We start from the raw sequence: 9,233 nt of genomic DNA, 5'->3' as shown, positions 1-9,233 counted from the left end.
AAGGCTGAACATCAAAGACCAGTTGGACTACTGCACCCATTGAAGATACCTGAGTGGAAATGGGAAGAAATTGGTATGGATTTCATTGTTGGACTACCCCGCACCCCTGTTGGGTATGACTCTATTTGGGTAATTATGGACAGATTGACAAAAGTGGCTCATTTCATACCTGTGAGGACTAATTATACGGGAGCCAAACTAGCAGAATTGTATATGACTCGGATAGTTTGTCTACATGGAGTGCCTAAGAAGATCATGTCAGATCGAGGATCGCAGTTTACTTCTCGATTTTGGAAGAAGTTGCATGAGAGCTTGGATACAAAGTTGAATTTTAGTTCAGCCTACCATCCCCAGACTGATGGACAGACAGAGAGGACTAATCAAGTGCTAGAAGATATGCTAAGAGCTTGTGCCCTTAAACATGGTGGAAGTTGGGAGAAGAGCTTACCCTATGCTGAGTTTTCTTATAATAATAGCTACCAGGCCAGTTTGAAGATGTCACCGTTTGAGGCTCTATATGGCAGAAAATGCAGGACTCCTCTGTATTGGGATCAAACTGGAGAAAGACAGTTCTTTGGACCTGAGCTTATTCAAGAGGCAGAGGAACAAGTTCGAATGATAAGAGAGAATTTGAGGATTGCACAATCCAGGCAAAAGAGCTATGCTGATAATAGGAGAAGACTACTGGAGTTTAAGGAGGGTGATCACGTGTATTTGAAGGTATCACCACTTCGTGGTATGAGGAGATTTAAAGTCAAAGGAAAGTTGTCCCCTCGCTTCATCGGACCCTTCTTGATCTTAAAGCGAGTGGGAGAAGTTGCATATCAATTGGAGTTACCCAATCATCTGTCAGATGTACATGATGTATTTCATGTGTCTCAGCTAAAGAAGTGCCTCAGGGTACCTGAGGAGCAGCTACCACTGGAGGACCTCAGTGTGCAAGATGATCTGACTTATGCTGAGTACCCTATCAAGATTCTGGACACTTTGACTCGACTTACAAGAAATAAGGTGATCAAGATGTGCAAGGTACAATGGAGTCACCATGGTGAAGATGAAGCTACTTGGGAAAGAGAAGAAGAGCTTCACATAGACTTCCCCCATCTTTTCCCTCGTTCCTCCTAAATCTCGAGGACGAGATTATTTTTAAGGGGGGTAGGATTTGTAATACCCAACTTTGAAATATAAGAGAAAGAAATGAATCTTCATGTGTAGTACCTTTTCATTCATGAAAATTATTAGAAGGCAAAGATAAAGTGGATAATTCCTTAATAAAATGTGCATCATGCTGAAGTTATTTTGTGTGTGTGCATTCACTGAAAATAGTGATAACATCAATGGGAATTAAGACTTGGTTTACAATTTAGAATTTGAAATAATAAAGAAAGAGAGAAAAGATGCCATGAAGGAAATACATACACAAACAATTATACCTTGTTCATCACTAGATTTGAATTTGTACAATTGAAATATGAACGAGTCAAAACCAAAATTTAAAGTCACAATTTGAAATTCAAAATGAGAAAAAGGAAATTAGAAAAGAAAAGAGAAAATAAAAAAAGAAAAGGGCAAAACACTATTTGGGCCAACTCCTAACCATTTCGGCCCACTACTCCTCTCCCCGCCAGCCAACGTTGCCACGGCCGGACTCACTTGCGAGCGGGGCCCGGCTGTCGGCCACCGCCCGCTGTTCACGCTCACGCCAACCGACTGGTGGGCCCAAGGCGCCAGAGTCGTCTTCCTCGCCAAAATCACGGATGCGGCAACGGATTCCGCACCTCCCGGCTACCTCCTCGGCGCAGACCTCCCACCACATCCGTAGCGATTCTGTTGCGACCCGAATGAGCCCTGCTTGTTCCATTGAGTTCTGCGCTATATATTCCGGAAACGCCGCATCTTCATCTCGCCTCGTTCTTCCTGGTTGCCTTGCGACGAGTGTAGCCGAGAGAGAGAAAGGAAGAGTGGACATCACTAGCGCGTGAGCTAGGGACGTTGGGTGGCGATCTTCGGGCGAGACCCATCTGCGGTCGGCCGAGACGGACGTATGGGCTGGTCTACGGCGCAGTCCTGGTGATGCTCGCGTCGTGTGGCGAAGGCTTCTCGTCGTCTTTGTACGACCTCGTCTGTGCCCCGCGCTGGTAAGCCTTCTTCTTACTTTGCGTTATTTTGGTGCGCACCAGGAGTTTGGGTGCGAGCGCGGCATTCCTCCATGGGGTGTCGGGTCTAGGCTACCGCCGGGTGGCTGGTAATTGGCGGCACTGGCGTGTTCGCCGATTGTGGGCGCTGTTGGCCATATCCTGGTGGCGAGCTGAGGAAGAAGAACCGTGGGCCGTAGGATGCAAAAGGAACGGTGTAGATTAGATCAATGCGTACCCCATCGTTGAGACGGATCCCTGCCGTTAGATCATAAACGGACGGGCGCGTAGTGATCCTAGCATTTAAAATCCGCACCGTTGATCCCCAATCGGATGGTTCTGCGGCGCTCTGGGTTTGATCCGCGCAGATCTAATCCATACCGTTTGCACGAAATCTGACGGCCAGGTTTGATGCGTACCCTTTCGCGCTGGTAGTTTTGCTAAAGAGTCCCTGAGGAATTCACCAATCAACCCGCCGTCCATACCTGGAGTTCTCTGAGTCTTAGAAACACTAACACCGTGGTCCCTGCACTTCCCAGAAAATGACGCCCAGTCCAGAGAATTATAAAATCAGGAAAATGAATTAGAAAATGAGTTTTTAATATAAAAACAATTCATAGAATTTGTTTAATTCATAGAAAATGCATATGAACTCCAAATTAGACCATTCCAGTTCCTAAATTTTCATAAAATTATTGTCTATCTATTTGTGCCACTGTTTTGGCATGAAAAGCACATTGGAATTATTCTAGTACTTAATCTTGTATTAAGCACATAAAACATTAGAAAATCCATAACTTAAAATCTATACCTCCAAATTTAATGATTCCAGTTCCTGTGATCTTATTTTAATGCCTAGTTTATTACTGTATATTCTATTTGCATGTTTGATGTGATGTTAATTTATGCTATGCTATGTATGTATTGTGTTTATGCGAGTAGACGAGCAAGTCACTGTGGAATCTGAGGTTCAGCAAGTAGAGATAGCTGAGCAGGAGCTCGTTGAAGGCAAGTTGTGCCCTTGATCACTTCTTTTACCCATTCATGTTCTTATTATTCATAATGATCTGCATAGGATAATTTTGCTGGGACCCAATAGGATACCCTAGATTTTTTACTATCTTTATACCTTGATTCACCACTGGTTTTACTACTAAGTTTTTGGGGTAGAACATGCTATTGCTTTATGTGGATTTGGGTATAGAGATATTTATCACTCATTTTTACACTTGTTATTATCTGTTCATTATTTTATGTTCATGATAAGATCATTATGTTAATGGGAACATGGAGAACCACCCGGGAAAACAGTGCTACCACAAGGGTTTAATGGGACGCCCTTGGCTGATTAACTAGGAAAGCTAGTAGAGGGCTACCTTACCTGAAAGGGGCAAGGGCAGTAGGGGAGTGGTCAGTGTAGGGAGGTCCTTGGGTTGATTTTGCTGCGATGGCGGTCAGGCAAGAACCCTGCACTGGAGCTTCCTATAAATTGTAGCGGGTAGTCTGAAGCTAGTGGAACTTTGTAAAGGCCTCGTAGTGGTACCCTGCCTCGCTTCCTTGGTAGAGGTGTATGGAGTCTGATCAACTCCGTGGCAAATGGGTAACACGACTGTGGGTAAAGATGCGCAACCTCTGTAGAGTGTAAAACTGGTATACTAGCCGTGCTCACGGTCATGAGCGGCTCGGACACTCACATGATTAATTTATGGAACTTAAACTTAATTGGTCATATCATTGCATTTGGGATTATTTTACTATTACTTTTACTTATTATTATTAAGGTTTGGTATTTACTTACACTTAGTAATTGCTAATAAAATTTTGACCAACTTATAAAAGCAATGCTCAGCCTCAGCCTTCATTTCATTGATCAGCCTTACACTACATGAACTCCCACCTTTGGTGAGTTCATGCCACATTATTCCCCACAACTTGTTGAGCGATGAACGTATGTGAGCTCACTCTTGCTGTCTCACACCCCCCACAGGAGAAGAACAGGTGGTTCAGGAGGAGCCACAAGGCGAGGAGTATGATCTGATCTAGGTGGCGTTTCTCAGTCGACATTGGCGCCGACGATCCTTAGTTCGTTTTATATTCATTATTTTATTTTGTAATAAGTCTTCCGCTATGTAATAAATACTCTGATGTTTTATGACATTTATCTCTATACACTCTGTTATTATATATGTTGTCTTCTTGGCGCATGTATGAGATGCACCCGGCTTTGTTCCTTAAAACCGGGTGTTACACAGGGGACTCCAAGCTGAACTCTTCACCTTCGATAATTCTCAGAGGCACTTCGCTATAATTCACCGGACTGTCCGGTGTACCACCGGATAGTGTCCGGTGCTCTAGGGGAGAGCGACTCTGAACTCGCCAGCTTCGGGAATCTGCTCCGCTATAATTCACCGGACTGTCCGGTGAGTCACCGGACAGTGTCCGGTGCACACCTACTTCGCACCAACGGTCACCTGCAGAAGCATTTAATGCGCGCCAGAGCGCGCAGAGGAGCAGGGCACGCGCGGGTGGCACACCGGACAGCCTACAGGGCCTGTCCGGTGCACCACCGGACAGCCAGGCGGGCCCACAAGTCAGAGCTCCAACGGTCGGAACCCTTCGACCTGGTGACGTGGCTGGCGCACCGGACAGTGTCCGGTGGCGCACCGGACTGTCCGGTGCGCCATGCGACTGCAGCCTTCCAACGACCACTTTGTCGTGGTTGGGGCTATAAATACCCCAACCACCCCACATTCAAGGCATCCAAGTTTTCCACCTTCCAACTACTTACAAGAGCTAGGCATTCAATACAAGACACACCAAAGTGATCAAATCCTCTCCCAATTCCACACAAGGCTTTAGTGATTAGTGAGAGAGATTTGTTGTGTTCTTTTGAGCTCTTGCGCTTGGATTGCCTTCTTTCTTTCATTCTTTCTTGCGATCAATTCAATTGTAACCGAGGCAAGAGACACCAATTGTGTGGTGGTCCTTGCGGGAAGTTTGGTTCCCGTTTCATTGAGAGAAGAAGCTCACTCGGTCCGAGGGACCGTTTGAGAGAGGGAAAGGGTTGAAATAGACCCGGCCTTTGTGGCCTCCTCAACGGGGAGTAGGTTTGCGAGAACCGAACCTCGGTAAAACAAATCCTTGTGTCTCACTTCTTTATTCGCTTGCGATTTGTTTTTACGCCCTCTCTCGGACTCGATTATATTTCTAACGCTAACCCGGCTTGTAGTTGTGATTAACTTTGTAAATTTCAGTTTCGCCCTATTCACCCCCCCTCTAGGCGACTTTCAATTGGTATCGGAGCCCGGTGCTTCATTAGAGCCTAACCGCTCGAAGTGATGTCGGGAGATCACGCCAAGAGGGAAATGGAGACCGGAGACAAGCCCACTACAAGCCACGGGAAGGCTTCATTGAAAGAGTCCCGCAACAAAGGGAAGGGGAAGGAGAAGAAACCCTCTTCCCACAAGTCGCATCGGAGTGGTGACAAAAAGAAGATGAGGAAGGTGGTCTACTACGAGACCGACACTTCATCACCATCGACCTCCGGCTCCGACGCGCCGTCCGTTACTTCTAAGCGCCATGAGCGCAAGAAGTATAGTAAGATTCCCCTACGCTACCCACGTATTTTAAAGCGTACTCCTTTACTCTCTGTTCCATTAGGCAAACCACCGGTTTTTGACGGTGAAGATTATAACATGTGGAGTGATAAAATGAGGCATCATCTAACCTCACTCCACACAAGCATTTGGAATGTTGTTGAGTTTGGTGTACAGGTACCATCTGTAGGGGATGAAGACTACGACTCGGACGAAGTAGCCCAAATCCAGCACTTTAACTCCCAAGCCACCACTATACTCCTCGCCTCTCTAAGTCGAGAGGAGTATAATAAGGTGCAAGGGTTAAAGAGTGCGAAGGAAATTTGGGACGTACTCAAGACCGCGCACGAAGGAGATGAGGTGACAAAGATCACCAAGCGGGAGACGATCGAGGGGGAGCTCGGTCGCTTCATGCTTCACCAAGGGGAGGATCCACAAGCTATGTACAACCGCTTGAAGACCTTGGTGAACCAAGTGCGCAACCTCGGGAGCGAAAAATGGGATGACCATGAGATGGTTAAGGTTATTCTTAGATCCCTCGTTTTTCTTAACCCTACGCAAGTTCAATTAATTCGAGGTGATCCTAGATACAAGCTAATGTCTCCCGAGGAGGTTATAGGAAAATTTGTGAGCTTTGAGCTAATGATTAAAGGCTCAAAGAAAATCATCGAGCAAGGCACCTCCTCAACGCCCGAAGCACAACCGGTGGCATTCAAGGCGACGGAGGAAAAGAAGGAGGAGTCTACATCAAGTAGACAACCCATCGACGCCTCCAAGCTCAACAACGAGGAAATGACGTTCATCATCAAGAGTTTCCACCAAATCCTCAAGCAAAGGAGGGGAAAGGATTACAAGCCCCGCTCCAAGAAGGTTTGCTACAAGTGTGGTAAGCCCGGTCACTTTATTGCCAAATGTCCTATTTCCAGTGACAGTGACAGGGGCGACGACAAGAAGGGGAGAAGAAAGGAAAAGAAGAGGTACCACAAGAAGAAGGGCGGCAATGCCCATGTGTGCCGCGAGTGGGACTCCGACGAGAGCTCCACCGACTCCTCCTCCGACGAGGACGCTGCCAACATCGTCGTCACCAAGGGACTTCTCTTCCACAACATCGGCCACAAATGCCTCATGGCAAAGGACGGCAAAAAGAAGAAGGTTAAATCTAAATCCTCCATTAAATATGAGTCCTCTAGTGATGATAATGCTAGTGATGAGGAGGATAATTTGCGTACTCTTTTTGCTAACCTCAACATGCAACAAAAAGAAAAACTAAATGAACTAATTAGTGCCATCCATGAGAAGGATGAACTCTTGGATTCCCAAGAGGACTTCCTAATCAAGGAAAACAAAAAGCATGTTAAGGTTAAAAATGCTTATGCTCTGGAAGTTGAAAAATGTGAGAAATTAACTAGTGAGCTAAGCACATGCCATGATTTGATTGCCAACCTTAGAAATGAAAATACTAGATTAATTGCTAAGGTTGATTCTAATGTTTGTGATGATACAATTTCCAATCTTAGAGATGATAATGCTAATTTGCTTACTAAGATTGAAAAATTGAATGATTCTCTTGCTAGCCTTAGAAATGAAAATGAAAAATTAATTGCTAAGGCTAAAGATTTTGATGTTTGCAATGTTACTATTTCCAACCTTAGAAGTGAAAATGATATATTACATGCTAAGGTTGTAGAATTAAAATCTTGCAAACCCTCTACATCTACCGTTGAGCATGTTTCCATTTGCACTAGATGTAGAGATGTTGATATTAATGCTATTAATGATCATGTGGCTTTAATTAAACAACAAAATGATCATATAGCTAAATTAGATGCAAAAATTGCCGAGCATGACTTGAAAATAAAAAATTTAAATTTGCTCGTAGTATGCTTTATAGTGGGAGACGCCCTGGCATCAAGGATGACATTGGCTTCCAAAAGGGAGACAATGTCAAACTTAATGCCCCTCCTAAGAAACTGTCTAACTTTGTTAAGGGCAAGGCTCCCATGCCTCAGGATAACGAGGGTTACATTTTGTACCCTGCCGGTTATCCCGAGAGCAAAATTAGGAGAATTCACTTTAGGAAGTCTCACTCTAGCCCTAATCATGCTTTTATGTATAAGGGTGAGACATCTAGCTCTAGGCAACCAACCCGTGCTAAGTTGCCTAAGAAGAAAACTCCTAGTGCATCAAATGATCATGATATTTCATTTAAAACTTTTGATGCATCTTATGTTTTGACTAACAAATCCGGCAAGGTAGTTGCCAAGTTTGTTGGGGGCAAACACAAGGGCTCCAAGACGTGTTTGGGTACCCAAAGTTCTTGTTTCTAATGCCAAAGGACCCAAAACCGTTTGGGTACATAAAGTTAAGAACTAAACTTGTTTTATAGGTTTATGCATCCGGGGGCTCAAGTTGGATCATCGATAGCGGGTGCACGAACCACATGACAGGGGAGAAGAAAATGTTCTCCTCCTACGAGAAAAGCAAAGATCCCCAACGAGCTATCACATTCGGGGATGGAAACCAAGGTTTGGTCAAAGGTTTGGGTAAAATAGCTATATCTCCTGACCATTCCATTTCAAATGTTTTTCTTGTAGATTCCTTAGATTACAACTTGCTTTCCGTTTCACAATTATGTCAAATGGGCTACAACTGTCTATTTACTGATGTAGGTGTCACTGTCTTTAGAAGAAGTGATGATTCAGTAGCATTTAAGGGAGTGTTAGAGGGTCAGCTATACCTGGTAGATTTTGATAGAGCTGAACTTGACACTTGCTTAATTGCTAAGACTAACATGGGTTGGCTCTGGCACCGCCGACTAGCCCATGTTGGGATGAAGAATCTTCATAAGCTTCTAAAGGGAGAGCACATTTTAGGACTAACAAATGTTCATTTTGAGAAAGACAGGATTTGTAGCGCATGCCAAGCAGGGAAGCAAGTTGGTGTTCATCATCCACATAAGAACATCATGACGGCTGACAGGCCACTGGAGCTCCTACACATGAATCTATTCAGCCCGATTGCTTACATAAGCATCGGCGGGAGTAAGTACTGTCTAGTTATTGTGGATGATTATTCTCGCTTCACTTGGGTGTTCTTTTTGCAGGAAAAATCTCATACCCAAGAGACCCTAAAGGGATTCTTAAGACGAGCTCAATATGAGTTCGGCTTAAGGATCAAGAAAATAAGAAGCGACAACGGGACGGAGTTCAAGAACTCTCAAATTGAAGGCTTTCTTGAGGAGGAGGGCATCAAGCATGAGTTCTCTTCTCCCTACACGCCACAACAAAATGGTGTAGTGGAGAGAAAGAATCGAACTCTATTGGACATGGCAAGGACCATGCTTGATGAGTACAAGACGCCGGATCGGTTTTGGGCCGAGGCGGTTAACACCGCTTGCTACGCCATCAACCGGTTATATCTACACCGAATCCTCAAGAAGACATCATACGAACTCCTAACCGGTAAAAAGCCCAACATTTCATATTTTAGAGTCTTTGGTAGC

This window comes from Zea mays, chromosome 6 (assembly GCF_902167145.1).
Source record: "Zea mays cultivar B73 chromosome 6, Zm-B73-REFERENCE-NAM-5.0, whole genome shotgun sequence".
Classification (NCBI taxonomy): domain Eukaryota; kingdom Viridiplantae; phylum Streptophyta; class Magnoliopsida; order Poales; family Poaceae; genus Zea; species Zea mays.
Note: the sequence above shows the minus strand (reverse complement) of the source record.